The sequence below is a fragment of the Tinamus guttatus genome, unplaced genomic scaffold (assembly GCF_059628265.1).
Source record: "Tinamus guttatus ecotype Peru unplaced genomic scaffold, ASM5962826v1 Tinamus_guttatus_pri_ptg000240l, whole genome shotgun sequence".
Taxonomy (NCBI): Eukaryota; Metazoa; Chordata; class Aves; order Tinamiformes; family Tinamidae; genus Tinamus; species Tinamus guttatus.
The window spans coordinates 12,220,797-12,241,415 of record NW_028288774.1 but is presented as its reverse complement, the minus strand read 5'-3'; the positions used below and the strand labels follow the sequence as shown (position 1 = coordinate 12,241,415).

At 44.8% G+C, this 20,619-nt stretch overlaps 1 protein-coding gene across 1 annotated transcript in view; it reads left to right on the top strand.

Moving 5' to 3' along the window:
- LIN7C (lin-7 cell polarity scaffold C) overlaps positions 1–20,619 on the top strand; it is a 127,235-nt gene that overhangs the window by 59,740 nt on the left and 46,876 nt on the right. The window lies entirely within an intron of this gene.

The window sequence follows — 20,619 nt, the reverse complement described above, 5'->3', positions numbered from 1 at the left end:
GGGCTTTGGGTCCAGGTTTTTTTTCTCCATTGCTTCAGTGCAAATCTGGGATAACTGGGAACTAGCTGGCACTCTTGAATGTTGGAAGTTATGTTAAGTTTCAGGGAAGAGGAATGTTAAAGAGGAGAGAAACTGGGATCCCAAAGCAGGTAAAAATGAAACGTGGTAAATTAATAGATTAAAGGGGAGATTTTTAAAACGGGGGTAGAATATCTAGATTCGTTACCTAACTTGGGCGGATATACTGAGCAAGTCTGAAAAAAATACGCTTCTCTCTAACATGGAGTTACTCTGCTGATTGGGTGGCGGGGAGGAAGGGGAGGAGAATGGCTAAAAAGAGAGAAAATGGTATTTGTAGCGTAAACGGTTGGGGCACACGGCATTGGGATGTCCAGAGGAAACGTGCTATGGGAAGAAGAAGAGCCGTCAAGGGGACACTGGAAAGAGAGAAGATGGTCCCCGAATATGGACCCTTGAGCGGTGGTGACCCGAGTTCCCGACTGCATTGCCAGCTGTTGGTTATTGCTGCCTGGAAGCACAGCTGGAAGGGTAACGTGGAGATGAAAGCGCGTGTATTTTATTACCGCTCCTCTGAACCGCCTGCAATAAGGATTTGGAGGAGTTAATCGAAAAATAGCCAATCTGGAAGCGATTTTTTTTTTTTCTTTTAGCCTTCTCTGGAGTTCATTCCTGAAACCCCTCAGTCACTAAGAGAAAAAGAAAGCAGGAGTGTGCAACTGCCTCAGACAAGCATGAGGAGGGCAAAAATGTGGCTAAGAAAGAAACAAAGGGGAGCATTTTCAAGATGGATTTTTTTGTTAACTTTCAGTAAGAGAGTTTTTTTTTAAGTTCATTTTGATTGTCTTTCAAAAATCCCTTTTGATTTTTAGTGTGCATATGTGAGTATCTAGTGCTGATAATAAAATGCTCTTAAAAATTCTGTGTTGTTTGTGGCTCCCACTGGCTCCAGCTGCAGAGCTGGATCCCTACAGTCTCTGGCCCCTGTTTTTAATCAGGGACTCGCTTTCCAAACAGAAGAAAGTTATGTTTAATTTTGCAAGATTTATAGCGTATTCCTTTCATATTACCTTGCTAATCAGGTGTGTTTTGCATGGTTTTGCTCTGGAAGTGCCATATCGAACACAGCTTCCGCTCACCTCAGCAACCGGCTTGCACTCGGCTCAACTGCTGGTTGATCCCAATATCCGCTATGGAGATTAATATTATCGTTCATTTAATTATTTTCCCTTTTCCCTCCCTTATAAAATCATTTATCGGATGTGTTCTTATATGCAGCAGTATTCTGGAAAGCACCTGGATCAGCCCTCGCTGGGGAGTGTGGTTAAAGGGGTCTCTCACGTGCCCATCCGTCTCTTCTGCCTGAGGTTGCTCGGTTTTAAGGAGGATAAATAGAAACATATTAAACCTCAAACATGTGTCTGTCTATGAATAGCTGACTGGTTCAATGCAAAACTCCACCCAGGAAAATTCCCTGAGACATAATTCCTGATGTTTGTTAAAACACGTGATTTATAACTCAGATTAAAAGCATATTAAATAAGAAATAAATCTCTCAGGTTATATAAAACACAAACCACATAAGATAACTTGAAAAAAAATAACAAAATCCAACAAGTTCTTTTTCTGATTTTTAATGTTCAATATATCATAAAAGCTTCCTTTATCTTTTTCATAATGATGTAAAGTTAACAAGATAAGCATGCTGGTGACCCAAACAAGAAAAACAGTCTGTGTTTACTGTAGCTAGAAGTGTGTATATCTATACACACAAAAAAATCTGTATTTGTGTTCATTAACTAATCAGTCTACACCAAAATAGACCAGGCGCTACTCATAGCATCAACGAAAATGTGACATGGCCAATTTACACAGGTGAGTTAAGGTACAACAAACTGTTTTGCTCTCAGGTCAGCCAAAAAAACCCCAGATTATTTCACAGGCTTAACAAGTTGAGTTCGTTTTTTTGTATATACTCAACTTGTATATACACAACATACACCTTATAAAATTTATGCCAAGAATCATGTTAAACATCATCTTTTTTTTAAAAAAAAGTGATAATTATTTCAATATGGCAAAATTATTTTGCTAAATTGGTTGTTAATTGTGGTTAGCTAGTACATTATGTCCTTTAACACCATCCAGATTCATGCTATGCGGATTGCAGAGATCAAGCCTGGATGCATGGAAGATCTGGTTCTGATTCATTTTTTTTCTATTCTGGCCATGATAGAGGAGAAGTAATTTGATCAGTGGCTGAAGAACTATGTCCTTCTGTTTACATCATATTTTAGGGGGAATTTCGTTGGCTAAAGATCCTGAAGACCTGGGACTCTTGCTTGACCACAAGTGCTAGATTAGGCTGTAAAAATATTAGCGAGCAAGAAATTTTAAATATAAGCAAATTCTATCTGCTTTACCTCTGGCAAAGCTCGTGTGTGTTAATAGCACTAGTAGCACGGCTGCTATCATCCATCCACACCACGATTAATTAGAAAATCATTGGAAAGAACATGAGACAAAGAGTAAAAATACTACTCCAAGAATGTTTTCCTCGCAAAGATTTGTGCTGCCGAACACCACAATCTGTTTCAGTTTTGACAGAAAGATGTTTCTTGAGAGTTTGCATCTGTAGACCGAAAAATATGTGTTTTACAGCTATTTTTATAACAGCCTTTTTTTAACGCCTTTCCTTTGCAGTTTAATAATACATTTATAGGTCTGCATATATTCAAACTGCTGTGCAAACATTGCCAATGATATGCAAGGAGGGAAAATTGGTGGTTTGATTTTGGATTCCCTGGATTATTAAAAGAGCAGAAAGGCTTGAAAACTTTTGAGGAAGGGTGTTTTTAAGTGTGTATTCAACATTTGGCATACAGGTTGTCTAACTTATTTATTTATTTATTTATTTGTTTGTTTGTTTATTTATTTATTTATTTTCCTGGAAGACTCTACGGATCACTGGAGAGCTATTAAGCTTATGACATCAAAGGTACCATGGAAACAAAACCTGATTAAGAGTGATTTTGGTTAGACTGTTTTAAGCTCTTTTTGTTGTTGTTTTTCTTTTGTTGTTGTTGGTTTTTGTTTTTGATTTTATAATGCTAACACCATTTAATTCAAACGTTTGAGTGAACATCTGGAAGAAAAATCCCTGCAGTGATTCCCTCCTCTCATTACAGCTTCAAATCTATTTGTCACTCCAGTTAAAGTCTGCAAGTCTACGTCTTCTGAGAAACACCTCCAGAAACCAAGCGACATCACCCTTCTGTGATTTCTCAAATAGAACCAGGCTAACAAAACAAGACTATTGCTGCAACCCAAAACTGGCAATGCTTTTTTTTCTATCACCATAGGCAGGAAAGACAGTTTTGTTCTCTCAGGCTTCCCAGAAAGGCTGGGCTATGCTAATTCTGGAAAGGGACCGTCTTTTCGTTGCTCAGTCGCGTGAAACTCGGGCTTCTGGCACTTACACGGAGCTTCAGCCAAGGCAGATAAGGAGCTGAACACGCTGCCCTGAAATCAGGGAGTTCTCTGCATTAACAGAAATTTAGATTTAACTTGTAATGAAACCTTCCTTTGCCTTTAGGTCCCTTTTTATTTCCTATGTATTTTTCTAATATCTTAATTTTTGTTGCTATCTTCTGTCTGAAAACCATTCTCATGCTTAAGTGATATCTGACTGTGCTTTTGTGTTTAGCAGCCCTCTCCTTTGCTCTTGCCTTTGTTCCAGCCACTCACTCACTTTGCCCAAACCCTTGTTTAGGAGTCATTAAAATCACATTTTTTTTTCCTCTGGCCAGAGATCTGTTTCCCACATGTCTAATGTGGCTTTCCCTCTGAGTTTCAGCAGTTTCATAGACTCCTCTTCCCATTGCAAACAGCCTTGTTTGCTTGTTTTCTCTCTTAATTTTTTGTCTGTATTACCTTGATGGTGCTTTCAACTATTCTGCACTTTTTTACTTTTGAATAAAACCCTGAGTTGGTTAACAAAAACTCTAGGTTTTTGTTCAAATATTTGCTTTAGGCTTATGCTCACCAGATATAGCGCATTCATCCTGTGCTCTGCTACTATCATATACCTTCTCCATAAGACTCTTTCAGGTTGCTTTTTAAATATGGGAAGCTATTGTATTAAAACCTATTCATTTAAGTAGGGTAAACCACAATTTCCTGAAATCTCATCACTAGAAAGTCTCCCTGTTTGCAAAATCTATTTAGCGATATTTTTACAGAAACCGCTTTCAGAACATTTCAAAGCAGACACTGGATCCGTTCCTTTCAGTTTTCATGGAGCTCACGAAAGGTCTCCCTTGTTTGGGAGGCCATAAATCTGGCCCAAGAAATGTGTTCAATAGAAAGACTTGAACCTTGGACGAGTTTGTCCTCCTGTAAAAGCACTGATCCGCCCATTACAGTAGCTACATTTCAGCCACTTTGGTCTCAAGCTTATGAGAAACATCTGCTTCATTAGTTTTGTCAATGCGTCTGTGCTTATCTGTGAGCTTTGTGCTTGTCTAGCACCTCATCCGTGCCAGTATCCAGCCCCAAACCGCCAGGTTTATTTGGGCTGGGAGTTATAAATATGATTTTCATCTCCCCATTCACCACCAAACACATTGTGCTGCTTTATATTCGTGAAGATAAAGGGAAGGGGTTGTAGGACTCCAGCTTGGGCTTTGGGGGAGCCCTGTTGGGAGCATTGCAGGTGGGGTACCAAGGTGGTAAGGAGATATCAGGTACAACTTAACTAAGGCCAGCTGATCCCTCAGCTACTCATGGAAAGTATGTGAGTGCTGTCACCAGTTTTATAGGAAGCAGGTGAAAGTGTTTATGGGGAAAATGCTCATAGTATTTAAACAACTGCGGATAGTAGGGAATATCAATTTAGGTAGGCATAAGCAAGGGGAGTAATGGTCCATGAGGAGTCTCTCTTTCTGCTGGAGATGAGGCTGTCTTTTAATGTGGCTACTAGTAGGTATGTTGAGTATTTCCCTATGCCTGTCACTACTAGATTCTGTTTTTTATTTTTTCTATTTTTTTTAAAGCATTGAACCCCAACTGCAGCCTTCCTTTCACCTCAGCAAGCCTATCCTTTTAGGTCTGCTCCATGTAATTTCCTTAGGGCTCTCTTTTATTTTTAAGAAAACCATACGTTTCCTCTACGTTTTTGCATTCATTTATAGCTTCACTTGGTTTTGCATTAGAAACAGGTCCTGCTTTTTCTGAAAACTTTTGTTTCTGACATGGCAGTGGCAATAGGAGCTGGGTGGTTGCACTCTGTGGAGTGAAGGGGTTATTTTTCCCTCTGAGCTTCCTTCTTGCTTATCTTTCAGTCTTTGAGTTGATCAGTCTAACAAATCCTGGGTGCTGTGGCTCTTCTAATGCTTTGCTTGGTGAGGTTTTCAGCTGTTAAGCAGTGCTTTGACTGGAAGTGAACAAACAAAATGCACTTTGAGAAATGATGTTCCCTGTCTCCCATGTCCTCCTCCATTCACAGATGTCAAGTACGTGTTGGTTATGAGCCTCACCTGCATTGTGTGAGCATAAAAGAAAGGAGTCAGGAAAACATACCACTCCTCTTTGTGTACTCTGGGTCCTGGGGAGGATCAGTGTGGGAGAAGGTGTCCAGCATCTGAGCTTGTGCCTCCTGGTGTGAACGTACCCCAGGAGCTTTGAGGCAGGTGTCTATAAAGGTGCGCTGCTGCTTGTTGTGTGATGTTTGCTTGTGAAATCTCCTCATCGCTCGCCTTTGCACCCCGTGTTGCGACCTCGGCAATGCCAAGAAACAATCAAGTCGTTTCAGAAAAGTCTCCCTGGGGTTATTGAAGAACTACGAAACCACCTAGGAAGCAGCAACACGCAAGGAAGCTCCACTCCCAGCCCCGTGTTGTTGGAAGCTGTTTGTGCTGCTTGAGGTTCAAGGATGTGGGGGCTGCTCCTCCTGACTCGTTTGGTTCGGCCTTCACTGAGAAGGCTCCATTTGATGCTACAGATCTGTGCCCAGTGCCTGTCTGAAGCAAACTGCTTATGTCACCCCTAGGCAAGGCTTGTGTAGGGCTTCCTTAGGTAAAGCAAGAATTACTTTCCTTGGCACTTAAACCCATTTGCTTCAGGAGGAACATCCCTCATGGAGCACCAGAACCGTAAATATACGTATTGCTTCCATTGCATTTAGCTAGCTTGTTTCCCTCTGCGTTTCCTTCTAGAAGAAATGAAAACCACCAGCTTCCATGCCCCAGCTCTTCCTCGCGCCCCCTTCTCTGGAGGGAGACATAACGTGCAGCCCCGATGCTCGGGGCGCTGCAGGCTGCTCTTGCGCGGCCGGGCGGGCTGCGAGCGGCAGCTGGCACCTGTCCGCACACGCGTTACGCGCGCCCGCGCGGGCTCCCCTTCACTCCGCTCGCACGCAAGCGAGCACGCGCCTGGGCGAGCTGCGTGCCGGCAGAGCCCTCCCCACCCGTGCCGGCACCGGAGGAGGAGCTCCCGCGGACACGCGGTGCAGCTGAGAAACTTGGCTTCGTGATTCGTGGTGGGAGAAAGAGCCTCAGCACAGTCGCCTACTCATTCCGAGGCTCTAAAAACTGCCAGTTCTGATGCCCAAAACGCGTCTGCCCCCACACCCTCTGCTGCTGCGGTGACTCTTCATTTTCTGCCGGGGGACAAACAGCCCACACCGGGGAGTCACATATTAAGGGAGGGGGGGACAAAGCCTCCTTCTTGGTGACCACGAAATGCAAAAGCAATATAGAAAAAGTAAGGGGGACTTGGTGGCTGTTTGCGTCATGGCCTGGGTCCTCAAGGCCATGGGCGATCTTCCTATAAGCACCCCTTGTAATGAAGGGTTACAACAGCCCATCTCCAGGGCGTTTGGTCCACTCTGGCTTGATGCCAGTCTCCAGGACTTGCCTTGGCCCTGAGGGCTCAGAACTTGCAGGCAACCGCAAGTCTGTTTGGTTGGGTTCATCTGACCACAGTCTTGCAAGGCCTCTTTGGCTCCATCTGCTTCTCATTGCATGTGTTTCCTCCATAAATAGGCTTTAAAAATGCCGCTTTTATTTATTTTTTTTATTAATTCATTAGTGAATCATATTTTTTGAACAAAAGCTGCTGTATAGTGACAGTTATGGCATCAGCATTACATGTCTGACGTACTGTGGAGTATTTGGTTCCTTTAGAACAAGCCTGGTGGGTCTGGAAAGCATTTCCTCCCCTTCAGCTTCTTAATAGACAGTAGTTGTTTGACACTTGGGCAGATACATTGAATCCTTTACGCTGCCGCTTACTGGGAAACTTTTGGAGTTCACAAATAATTTGGCACAGTGGCTCCTAAGCTTCTGGCAGGGCAGGTCACGGATGCTTTCATGTTGGACGTAGACATTAGCAAAGCCCAAGCAGGGCTCCCCAAAACAGGGGTGTCTTGGAGCAGGAAAAGCAGATCTTCCCAAATCCTGGAATTCCTGAGGTTTAAAGAGGTGCTGTGACTCGGAGCTGTCTCTCTTCCCAGCAGAACTTAGTTCCTGCATCTTCTTCTTACTGCGGGATGCTGATAGATGCGGCTTCTCTCCAGCAGGATTTATCTTGGCTACTAGTGCACAGGGCAAAGGGATGAACAGGAAATGAATCTCTAATTAGAGAAGCTTTAGGTTTCACTCCCTCTAAATAGACTTCCAGAGAAATCTGGCATTTCAGGGGGAAAAAAACAGACAATTTCTAGAGGACTGTGGAGCATAATTAGAACTTGGCATATATTTGGGCTGGGATTTAAGATGCAAAGAACAGCACAGCACTACTATGTTTAAGTGCTTACTCTTAAAGTATATGAGCACTGGAGATCGTGATCAGGTGAAAACTAATGCTGCTGGTTTGTTGGTGAAAAATATCAGTCTGGCAAATATCAAAATATTTAATGCACTCATGCTGTCTTTGCTAGCTAGGTCGGTTTTATAGCATTGTGAAACTAGGAAGAAAAAAATCACAAAAAAAAATTAAATGCTTCATTCTGACAGCTCACTATGTGTCACTGCTTTGAAAATCAATGTATTAATGTTCTTTAATTCTATTTTTTCAATATAGGTATATCCAGATGAAGTTTTTACTACTGATCTCAAATACTGGGGAGCTAATCAGATTGCCAATCATAATTTTTTTTAAAAAAAATGAAAGCATAAAATGCAAATACTGACACTCAGAAGGTACTAGATATCTAGAATTAAATTTTGAAAATGTAATTAAAGCCATGGTGAAAATGAAGGACTTCCCTGTCTTAAGGGATTTGAAGGAGATGAGCTTTACAAAAGAAGGTGAAGTTTTTGGTGGTCTTGCCATTTCTTGAGATTAAAAAGAGAAACTTTCAACTTTGAGAGAGTAGAACTTCTGACCTTTTTTTGCAGAGACAAGTAGTGCATCTTCCTATCTTAAAATCATTAATTCTTGCTTTTACTACTGATGCTTAAGCTGCCTGCCTTGCAAATTGCATCCCTGGCTTCAGGGCTACCGCGTATTTGTCAAAGAGGAACCATTGTGGAGTTTGAGTTGAAATGAATTAAAACAAGCTTTTCGAAAGTGTTTTTTTTATTATTTTTTTATTTTTTATTTTTTTTAAGAGGCTTTAATGAAGAAGAGGCTTCAGTGTAAATTTACAGTGTAAAATTTTCTGAGCCTTGAAGCTCTTCCCCCTTTTAAAGAGCTTCATGTACTCAAGACTTGTAGGGAGTTCAAGGTGCCCAGGGGCTTAGCTGGGTCCCAGGGCTTAAGCCACTCGTGTGCCCCAGTGCTCGGTGGCACCGTGGCCTGCTGCCCTTGCAGAAACATGGCTCTGGAACAGAGCTTGGCCATTTTGGCCATAGCCCTGAGCACTGTGTAGTCCGCGGGCTCCTACTACACTTGATGGCACGCAATTGGAGCCCATACTACCCGGCTGCTGGAAGCTGAACTGTGTAAATGTGCATTGTCATGGAGACAGTATAGACCAGCTGAAGGAGCATATGGTTCTTTACTCCTTCGAGCTATCACTGGAAGGAGTAGACTGGGGAATATATTTAGTGTTTTCTTTTAGGCAGATGACTAAAGATAAGGAAATTAAATTTAGTTTGAGAAAATCCTCCTCCTTTGCTAGGGGAAGTTGGCTGCCTTTCACTCTGTATTAGAAAAACATTATTGAGATCTACTGTTTTAGAGCTGGTGGTTGATGGGCATTTTGGGAAGGTTGCATCTGAGACCCTCCTCTCTGCAGCTGAGCAGAGGAAAACATGAATTTTTTTTAAAACTGCCCTTAAGGCGGTGTCAGTGTGTTATCTTCAGAAATTGAAGACTATATTTGTCCCTCACAGAGGAGTTCTGTGACTGAAGCTATGCTTGCATCTTCAAGGCCAGTTCTGGCCAGAAAGAGCCTGGTTGGCAAGTTCTTCAATAAGCGCAGGCAGGACAAAGTGCTGGCACCCCCAGCCTTGTTGACTTGCCTCTTGCTTGGCTTAGAAAACCCTTGGCCGTCCCTCTGCCCTTCTATTGATCGTGTCTGCTGCTTTCATAGCAGGGTTCATAACATGACTTAGTAGAGCCATGTTGAAGATAAGGGGACGCTTTGTCTCACAGGGCTTGGAAGGGGCACGCTTGGCTAAAAAAAGGCAGTGAAATCGATGATATCACCATCTCTCAAGAAACGCTTTGTTTGGGGGAAAAGAGGAGAGACATTTTTGTTTAAGAAACAAACAGAAGCATGGTGAAAAAATATTTGAGCAGTATTTGAACAATCCGTTCTCTAGCAACCGGACCGCTGTGCTTGGTGCAGGCTGGGCAGCAGATACTAGGAGTTAATTGCACTTCTTTAGCAGCCAATCTTGGGACAGAAACAGCATTAATATAATCCACTTGCTGCTAAATTCTTTAAGATGATGCTGGGTTGTTTTATGCTTGTGTCACTCGTGTTTGGAAAGGCCTGTAGTCTCCCAGCCAGGATTACTTGGGGCAAAGGGAACTTCTTGCTGGGATGGAGCTCGCATCTCCTCCGGGAGCTCAGGTGGACAAGGAAGGTGGGACTTGCTTTCTTTCCTCTTGCTCAGGCTTGATTAGTTGTAATCTCCCTGTAATGTATCGGCACTAAACAGGACATCCACAGTCTGGTAAAACTGAGCAGCCAAAAGAGGGGGGCGGTACTGGCAACAACATGGTCAAACATCTTAAGCTTGGCAAAATTGTGAAAACTGTTTTAATGGATCATTTTGGATGGTTTCATGATAGGTGAAACACCAGCCAGATAGAATCCATGTCCTGCACAATCTATAATACATATCCTGGCAGCTTTGACCGTGTGTATAATTAGTGGTATTGGCTTCAACGGCAACATGGAGGGCTATTTTTGCTGGTACTTGATTACATTAGAGTGAATCTCTCCCTGCGAAGAGCATCGAGGAGGCACCAGTCAGTCACTGACTCACCCTCAGCTGCCTCCTCGCGAGCCCTCAGCGTATCCCATAGTAAGTTATTTGCCGCAGTGACTCAGCATTGTAGGCTCCGTTTTTAATTTCTCTCCCTCACCGCCGAGCCAAGAAAATCTCCCGCCTCCCCGCGCCGTATGCTACCAAGATTGCAGCTCGTATCATCGGCCAAAGGATAACGCGTCTAAATGAGTGCCGGGAGCCTTATACGGGCAGCAGCGCTCGCGTTGGGGTTGCGCGTCACGGCGGCGAGCCCAGATGAAGCGCCAGGAATAGCTGCCGTGTGTGCGTGCGTGCACGGTCCCCGGCGGCTATTTGTGCCGTACGTGGGAATCGGAGTGATGTGCCAGGCAGCCGAGGGGCTCGCTTATCCCCAGGCACGGGGCTCGCTCCCGCGCGAGCCTCCGCTTGGGTACGCAGCCCGATGAGGTGAGCACTTCCCCATGGCTCACTCATGCTCGCTCTGAGGCCGCCTTGGGGGCTAGCCAATAGAAGTATGGAAATATAAAAATGTAAATATATTTTTAAAAACATTAGACCAAATCAATATAAGATTTGAAAGTGCTCAAAGCTTCAGAAGTAGCAAAAGGCTGGTCAATTCTCCAATTTTGGGTTGCCCAACTTGAATGCCAGGTTGCGAGAGGGCAAGTTCTTTGGTGCTGCCTAAACCCATCATTACAGAAATGCACCGCATCCCCCGGCCGGCAATGCCTTGACAATATCAATCTTCTCTTTTAAAAGCTAATTTGCCATTAACCTAGGAGCCATCGCCATCGTGAAGCTGCTTCTGTGATCAAAAATCTCAACAGGAGCGAGATTTTTTTTTCTAGTTTCTTCATTATACCTGATATTTCAGATGGAAATGTATAAGCTTGACAAGCTACCTGCACAAGCAGGCATCTCGTGTGTGTAGAGCTAATGCTATGGGAAGTCTTTCTCCAAAGAAAACAGCAGAATAACGTTTTACATCACTGTAGAAACTTCAAAGCTACTCTTGGCTTGTTTTGACTATTGCATGATTTCTATGCATTTGTTTGATACTGTTCTACATTATATAAAGTGCTACAGCGTTGTTTTTTTTCTCAAATTACTGCTATGGCCACAGTAATGTTTTGAAAAGAAGTTCTCATCTTTTATCAGCAACATGGAATAAATGGAGCTCCTACAGAGCCTTCCTCAAAAGCGGCGCTCGGTTTTGCTTGCGCAGTGGGTGGAAGACCCTATAGCAGAAGTGAAAGCAGCGGCTCCGGTAACACCAGGGAGCGGAGCTTGCGTTGTATCTGGACTAGCGTTTCCACGTGGCGATTTCCGTGCCTCTCCCGGCTGGCGAGGCCGTTTCTCCAGAGCGCGTGGCCGCTTGGCGCTGCTCGCAGCGCCTCAAGCAGGGGGGCCCACCCAGCGAGCGCGCGGCCGGGGCCACGCTGCTGCCGCTGAGTCACGGCCTTGACGCGGCTCCAAGGGCCACGCCGGCGCTCGGGGCCTTGCGTGCGTGTGCGTGCAGGCCCCCGTTGCCAGCGGCGTTGCACAACCGCTGCGCTGGAGCCCCGTACAAAGGCACGAGGCTGCGGCGCTCGCCCGCGAGAGCGCTCGCTGCTCCCGGCGAGTCCCCGGAGCCGTGGAACGCGAGCGGTCACAGCCTCCCAGCGTCCCTGCGAGGTAAGAGGCCAAGAGGATCCTTGGTGCCTTGCTGGGGGCAGTGACTGGGCGGTGGGCGCAGCAGGACCGACTTGCTCTGGGCGTCACGGAGAGTGGTGCTGTGGGTAGTGCTTACCCAGGGCTCCTGCATCCGTGGCCACGCTTTGGTCTCCTTGCAATCAAACCCAAATTCACCCAAGCCGTGGTGGGCAACAGGGATGTCTCCTGGGCAAAGCCGTGTGTGTGTAGGAAACGATGCTGGGTTTGCTCTTGCGGCTTGCCCACCTCTGGAATAACCAAGAGCAGCCTTGAAGCTTCTTGCCATGTAGCTGTTCGGCTGCATGCAGCCAATGCGAGTGGTTGGGCAAGTGTGCTCTGAGGAATCTAGCTGAGAGCTGAGTGTGGAAAAGGATGGTGTAATGATTTCTAACCACGAATACTGGCCTTTTGACACAGCTTCACTTCTGGTAGGAGAAATAGTGGACTTTTGTGGTCTTTCTGCTCTAACTCTAGGAAAGCTCCATGCGAAGGGTTGCATCCTGAGGGGATAATGATGGAGATAGGAAGCTCTCCTGGCTTTTCCACCCTGCCTAACACAAATCATGTCCCTAGCCATGTTCTTGGGGTAGCCCTGAGCGCACCCTTCGTCCAGATTTCAGCTTTCGGAGAACTACCTCAAAAGTCTAAGGCATCAGAATGAGCAAAAGAGCAGTTCTCGCGCTCAGCCCTTCTGCAGTTCTCTAGATCACCCTATTTCCCATTCTAGTCCTCAGTCAGTCTTTGCGTGAGGCGGAGGTGAGGGAGACCTGGAGCATCTCGCCCGCTCCGGGACCCTGGCTGCTTTGCGAGGAGCACCTCGTTTCGAGGGCCTCAATCCAAGCTTCCTGGCTCAGATGTTAATCTCTTCCCAAGAATTTCGCTCCACACTGGAAGCGCGGAGCTCTCAGCCGCCTGTTCTTGCCCGCCGCCCAGATGGAGGCGAGATATCACGATATCTGATGCTCGCAGGGAACTGCTGTGGCCTCGGGCACTGGGCTGCCTTGGCGCTGTCTCTCTGGTGTTCCCCGTCCCCTCTCACCAGCACTATCCTTGCGCCACCCCCGAGTGTCACTCTCCTATGGACAAGTCCCACCTTTCTGGTGGAAAGTCCAAGCCACCTGTGCGTGACCTCTGCCAGCTCCGTGTGCTCAGGCCCTGCTAAACTGCACATCTCAAAGCACATCCAAGCTTTTTTATGTAGCCTTAAGTAGCTATATATATATTTGTTTGATTCATTTCATCTTATCGTGGTTTTCATTTGTGTTCCTCTACTCTTGGGGAAAATTCCTTATGTAAATACCCCCAAAATATGTGTGAAAGAGATGTGATGCTAGGAGACATTTTCAGGCTAAGATAAGATGATTTATATGCTGCTGATGAAGTTTAAATAACTGAGAAGTGCTGGTATTCTGTGTCTTTCTTCTTACCTACTTGCTTGCAATTAATCATCTGTTTTCCAGGGTATGATTTTTTTTTTCTCCCCCTCCTAGATTTTTTCCTCAGAGCTCTACCACATACTTAAAACTTACTGGGAATTATTCCTAAGCAAAGAAGGCCAAAAGACCTCCTGAATCTTTGCAAGAAACAAGAGAATAAGATAAATGCAAGATTGAGACAGCACCTTTGCTGCAACTGTACACTTATGGCAGCAGTGGGGTGAGCCAAAAGGTTGAGAAGCTGAAGGCCAAGCTTCATGTCTCACATAAAACTGAGGAAATCTCAAAGGCTGAAATTAGTAACCATAACAATTGATAACCACAGTCATGTTAGGTTTTCTCTGCAAGTAATCTGCAGTGAGTTTTATTTTGGCTCTCTGAGGAAGATCCCGAGCTGGAAACTCTTACTAACGTTTTCCCACTATCAGCCCAAGTCCTGTGTGGTTTTTTTGCTACTGATTTACATGTAGGTTGAACAACTAAAATTGATTCCCTCCCACTCCCAAGTTGATAATTGCTTCTTGCTGGGGTTTTGCCCTCTGAACAAGTGCAGAGCCTTGATATAATGATACAAATATTTCTGCGTGGATCTTTTCCCAATGCCAAAGTAATATACCCAGAGGGCAGAGGAGAAGAGTCATTATATACTTCTTAGAGGAGGAAAAAAAGAAAGGCATTGGGACTGCCAAATCTTGACCAGCATTATTATTGTAGGCAAAACGCTCAGGGGCTGAGCTGCAGTATCGGAGTCATTTACTGGCATTTCCAGTGCTCTCTGCCCAAGTCTGTCTCTTTGGATGGACACAAAAAATATTCCTCTAAGCTGTAGGCTTAATTTGTGTTTATGAAAGCCATAAGGTATTTGCATGAAATATAACACTGAATGTGCAGACCAAGGAATAAGTTATATATCAAGGCTGGTGCAATTACGTTTTCCTGTGTTTACCTACCAGCCATCAGATTGATAAACCAATATAGGATATGGTCTAACCCATACTGAGAGGGACAGGCTCAGTAAATGGAGCAGGCTTGCCTTGAATGTGTTGGCTGTATTTCTGTAGCTAGAGAATTTTCATTGAGAAATCTCAATTTGCAGCCATGTTTCAAAGTACCTGTTCTTAACTATGCAAGCTCTAATATTCTGTTTTTATCTATGTTTTTCCAAAAGCCTAGTATATAGTATTTGTGACATTTTGAGTAAATGTTCTATTATGAAAAATCCTTAACATTAAACAGTTATTTAGAACCAAAAGCCCTTGCCCTGAGATGCATATGGTTACACTTAAGATGAAATCACCACTTTATGTTAGAAAATATTGTTTTCATCATAAAAGGTAAGTGTTCCCAGAAGTGTATTAAAATGCTCAGAGATACAAAAGAAAAATATTGGAATTCAATCTAGGGTACCCAAGTAAAAATATTTAAATATGCTATAAATTGCACAAATCCCGCACTGTTCACTGAAGAATCTTTCAGGTTATTAAAATACTTTCAGTTCAATAAGAGACACTAAAAGCAATCATGCAGTGTGTGTGCTGTTCAGTGTTAGAAACACGTCTAGATATACTTATTCAATAAAGTTCCCTGAGCCACAAACAAAAGTTCCTTCAGTTTCTATCAGGAGCAATTAGGATAGGAGAGTACATCATAAGAGGAAAAAAAAAATGGAAGGAAAATCTGTAGATTATATTTAATTTGACTCCAGTAGAGGTGATGAAAGGCAGAAAGGACTTAAGTGGATTAATTTGCAATGGTATCTTCACACCTGAAGGCTTCATATGTGCCTAACGTGTAGGTGAGGTGGTGCCCTGCAGAGCCGGGCAGAGGAGCCCTCCAGCTCATACTCTTGGGGAAAGAAAGGCCAGTTTTGTCATCTCTGCTGGAGCAGAAGACTTGATAATTACCACTCAGTGGTGGTAGCTTCTCTGCTGGCCCATATTTCTGGTGGGCCATCAGGTAGCCCCAAGGGTAGAATGTTGCAGCAATATATGGGCTGCAAACAGAGCAAAATGAGCTTCAAATGCATGATGCAAACAGAAAGCAGGAGTAGCAATAATGTTTTTTACCAAAAACCTCTGATGCTTCTGGGTTTGGCATTTATAATCATAACCTAAATCAGCCTGCATGAAATCTTGCTGTAGATGTGTCCCTGTCTTTGGACAGCTTCATTTTTTTGGAATGAGATCTCAGTTCCACTGCTTCAGGTGGATTAGGAAAAGTAAATATAATTTATCTCCATAAACAATACATCTAAGGACTTGTATTACATTAAGTGTAATGGCTCCCATTAGCATGGCTGAGTAACTCTAGCAAAGGGTGAAGCAGCAGTAACAGCACGGCGTGAGGCTGAGTGCCTCATGCAAAGCTCGTAAGACAACACCTATTCGAGCCTTGTGTGTGCCAGCACCCTTGAGCTGAATGCCATGTGCAAAAAAAAAACCCAACCAAACAAAAAAATAAAACAGTATTTTCTCTAGGAAAATTCATCTGTGTTCTGGCTGAAAGGTCAACCCATAGGATTCTGGACCTCCTGATTTGGCTTTGGATGTCTTAGGCAGAGCACCACTGTTTTCTTTGTCAGCGTACTTAATCAGGTCTCAGCCTTGCTTTCCAAATCTGTATAGCAAAGCCATGGTGTCTAATTGGTTATTTGCCCACCAGGGGTTCATACGCATTTTACAGTCAATGTTTTCAAAGTCCCTTGTATTAAAGGAGCCTTGCAGGAATTCTCATCCAGGAGAAGCTTTATTTATTTAGGTCAACATTAACACCATTTCCTGACTGTTGTGAATACATCCCATCTCATGGGAGAATTGTTTGTCATTTTAGTTAGGGAAAAAAAAAAAAAAAAGGATAAAAATATACTAGACAGCTTTATATATATATATATATATATATATATATATGTATGTGTGTGTGTGTGTATATATATATATATATATATATTCCTTGAAGTACATCAGTGCAAGAGCAGGGGTGGAGGTCATCATTTTGTTAATTGCTCTTAGCTCAATAGTGGTTTCATAGCTGTTTCTCTGTGTTTCTATTTTCCTTTATAGACCTTTTCTCTTGCATTGCTCTTTCCCCATTCTGCTTCTTTCTTCTTTCTTCTGCTGCATCTCCCTTCCTTTTTTATACGGAGGAGTGAAGGAGAACACAGCTGTATTTGGAAGAGCCCATCATGTAAATACAGAGGCAAAGGGAAGAGTCAAGCCTTTATGCAGAGCTTTCCAGCATTCCTTAGTGACCCCTAATTCCTGTTGTTCCCTCCTGACTCGCGGTGTAATTTCTTCAACATATTTTATTCCAAGACTAGCATGTTTCCATCCCGCCCAAGGTGGTTCAAGCCCCCAGCTCTTGCTGAGCACTCCCACTGCAGCTAGGAACGGAGAGCTGGACTGGAGACACGTAGATCAATATGGTTTTGCAGGCAGTGGTGGTGTTAACGTGGAAAAAGAGGAAAGCACGTGTTTGCTTTCTACTTGTGAGTAAAACTGAGGTTAATCTCCTGAGTTTTGTAAGGGTATTTCTGTCCTTGAAGTACAGAAGTTCTTGCTCAGCACAAGACTACATTGAGCAGCACCTAAAGATGTGATGGGGCAGTGATGTAGCTTTTGTTGTTGTGTTTTTCTTTTAATTATTGTTTTTTCTTCATGGTTTCTGCTTGCTCTTTTAAAGGTCGATGTGCTCAAAAATGCTTTCCTTGTGGTTATATGAAACAAGACATAGCCTTCAATGCCACCAGGAAGGGTCCACTCCCATGTCAGAGAATCCAGTAATCAGGTTGCAATAGTGACAGATTACGGCTGTCATGTTTCTTTTTTCCCCAGGTTCTGATTTCTCTCCCTATCTCTGGTTTTCTTCTAGTAAGAGATACCTGGTGGCTCATTTTGCTCAGGTCACCTAGGAGAACTTACGTGGGCCAATAGTTTCCATTACATTTATCTCATCTCCGGTCTTTTGCAGCTAGCCTAAACGAGCGCCGTGCAAGCAGATAAGATATAGTCTGAAGTACATTTGCATCGTGGTAGTTTGAGGAAAAACAAAGCGAGCAAATTTAATTCTGGAAGCATTCCCGAATCATGCCTTTCACAGAAATAACCAGAATAGTTCTATCTAAACTCTCTCTTTTTTTAAAACCATAGCTGACAGCCAAGAAATGCTCAGCATAAGAGGAATGCCTTGGATTGTGGAAATCCCGAGGTTATCCCGACCAATGTCAGGTCCGATCCTCCCTCTTAGAGACCAACGGGCTAGGGAGACCAAGCTGGAGCCCCTGTTGCTATTGCTGAGTATTTTGAGAAGCCTGGAGGCAAGCTGAAATGTTGCTTTGGAGGAGGACGCAGCATCGGTGGGAGGCTTGTTGAGTATCTGAGTGGGATCATGACTATGATGCTCAGCTGCATGTTACCAGCCTGGCATGTGCGTAATTGGGAGCGCTTAGAAGGCAAGTAGGCTTGTAAGGAAAGGCAAGCTCTTCCTGGGAGGAAGGAGGGAGGGCTTGCAGTGCCGAGATCATGGGAACGATGGAGACGACGGAGCGGGATCACCCGCGGGAAGGGGAGACGGAACGCAGAAAGTCAACACTTTCTGGGAGGCTACCCTAAAAACCAACCTAGGAGTGTGCTGTTTCCCTGCAGGCAGCAGCAGGGCAGGTTCCCAATCCGCCTGCTGAAGAAACACCAGGTTAGTCGCCAAACTAGCACACGAGAGCCCCTGGGGGACTCTTCTTTCAAAGGTGCCATTAGTTTGCTGGCGTGGAGAGGAGTTGGCAGCCCTGTTTCACTCGGGCGCTGATGTAATAACAGCTCTTATTTCAGAAGCATTTCCACAGTTGACAGATATTGTTATCAGCTGATCCCACTCGCGTTGCCTGCACGGCTGTCGGAGGCTCTTGGTGTTCCCAGCCCTCTCCTCGCTCCTAGCAAGGAGCTAATGCCTAATGCACCTAAGGTGTCTCCTAGACCTCTGCACATCTTAGCCTTCCCACTGTGAGCAGAAGCCATAGTTTGAGCCAACACTTTAAGCAAGGGGATGGACATCTGCAGCTCACTTAGGTTTCTGGGCAGGGGTTGACATGTTGGTTCAGGGCACCATGATTTTTTAGTAAGGCTTCTACCATTTCTTTTCACGTTCTTTTGTCTGAGAGAGGGGAAAAATGTGCAAGTGATTCCTGGTTAATTAGGCCTCATCTGCTAAACAGTTCTGTGACTATTTACATACAAGGAGTCCCACCAAAGTCAAGTTTTACTGCTGTATACTTCATTTGGTAACAGTGTAAACCCAAGATAAACACACTTGGAACAAGAGACGTACATTGCCTTATATGTATGAACTACCTGAATATAGCAAGTACGGTCTTATGCGGCCCCGGTAAAAGCCATCCTGTTCCACACTCTGCAAGTGCAGCACCTGGTAGGCACTTTGAAATGGTGGGCCAAGTTCTCCTAACTTTTACTGAAATGTGTGGCTTGTCACATGAGTAACTACAAACCAGTGGGGATAAAATTAAATAAATAAGCAAAACAAAACTTTCTACCTACTCCAACACAGTGTTTTTTTTTTTTCATGACTGGGTGGCCAATGGCCTAACAACCCATTCTGCTAGCAACTAAATCATTTTTATGCAGCTACCGGTCCCCCCCATCTTCAGCTCTGCTCTGTCAGAGCAAGTTGGGTTGTTATTCACCAGGCAAGGTCCATATGAGGCAGGGCTTGACATTACTTATCTGCTGTCTTCTCTTCCACCAGATCATTCCTGGGGTTGGTTGTTTTTTTTGTTTGGTTGTTTTGGGTTTGGTTGTTTTTTGTTTGCTTGTTTGGAGTCCCATATTATTCCATCAATGACATTCTGCTCTTTCCTATGCATTGGTAGAATTGGTTCCTGTCTTGAGTATTGTAGCTAAATTTCCTGAATTACTTGGAACCAATAGGGAGCAAAGTGGATCAAAACATCTCCCTGTGGACACGGGCTTACTCTGGCCTGATGAGCAGAGAACAGACTTTCAGCTCTTGCCCATACGCAGTGAAGCAGTAGAGTGATGTTACCTTAAGCAGAAGTCGTCTTCAGGAGCTCTTGAAGTTCTCTCTGAATGAATCTCTTGGCTTGTGGCTCCGTCCCCATGAGTTTGCCTTTGCATTAGTGGCAAACACCATAAATTTGCTCCGGGAAATACAGCTGTATGGGCCCAAACCGACCGTGCGGGCCATTCTCTCGGTGCAAGGCTTTCGAGGGAGTTTCTGCCAAGGTTAATGTTACAGCTACCATGACCCTACGAAGGCTCTGGCTGCTCCTGACAACCGAGACACTTAGCCAAAAATGAAAATACCTGGAAGTTAAGGAGATGAGAAGGAAGCGATGAACAGTTCCGTAGATAAAATACTACCTTACAAGAGAGAGCTGTGATGTCTTCGTAGAGGAAAGATTGGACTTGTTGGGTGTGGAAGCTTGTAGAAATTATTATTATTTTAATCCATACTGAAACTCTTCCAAAGCTCCACTGGACTCTGTGGGGTCAGAGCTGTATGGGGTTGGGTCCCTAATGTGTAATGGGAGCTGGGTGCCTCCCTGCCAGGCTCGGTGGGCATTGCCACTGCTGCGATGCCGGAGGAGGGTCAGAGCTGCTCCGGGCGGGCGCCAGGAGTTGCCTTAACCATTGGCTCTCCCACACCACTTGGGAGAAGCCTTCAGTCCTTGCTGCTGGTGTTAGGTGGCAGGGAAGGTGCCTGGGTGCAGCCCCACACCAGCAGATGCCCTTAGGAGCTATTCTTCTTGCTGCGTGCGCTGAGGGCGCGCGTCGCTCACGGCCCTGTGGGCTTGTTCCTGGGAGCCCTCCCGGCCTTTCCCGGAGCTCCTCGCCCCCCGGGACAGCCCGGGGATGGAGGAGCAGCTGCACCAGTCTTAGGGCAGCATCTGCTGGTTAGTGCCTGGATCAACAGAGATGGTTGTCATGGAAGAGGCTGCTCCGGCTCCCGGCCACAGGTACCTGTGGCTTGGGCAGGATGCGGCAGCGCGGAGGCGGCCGGGAGGAGAAGGAGCCGAGGGAGAG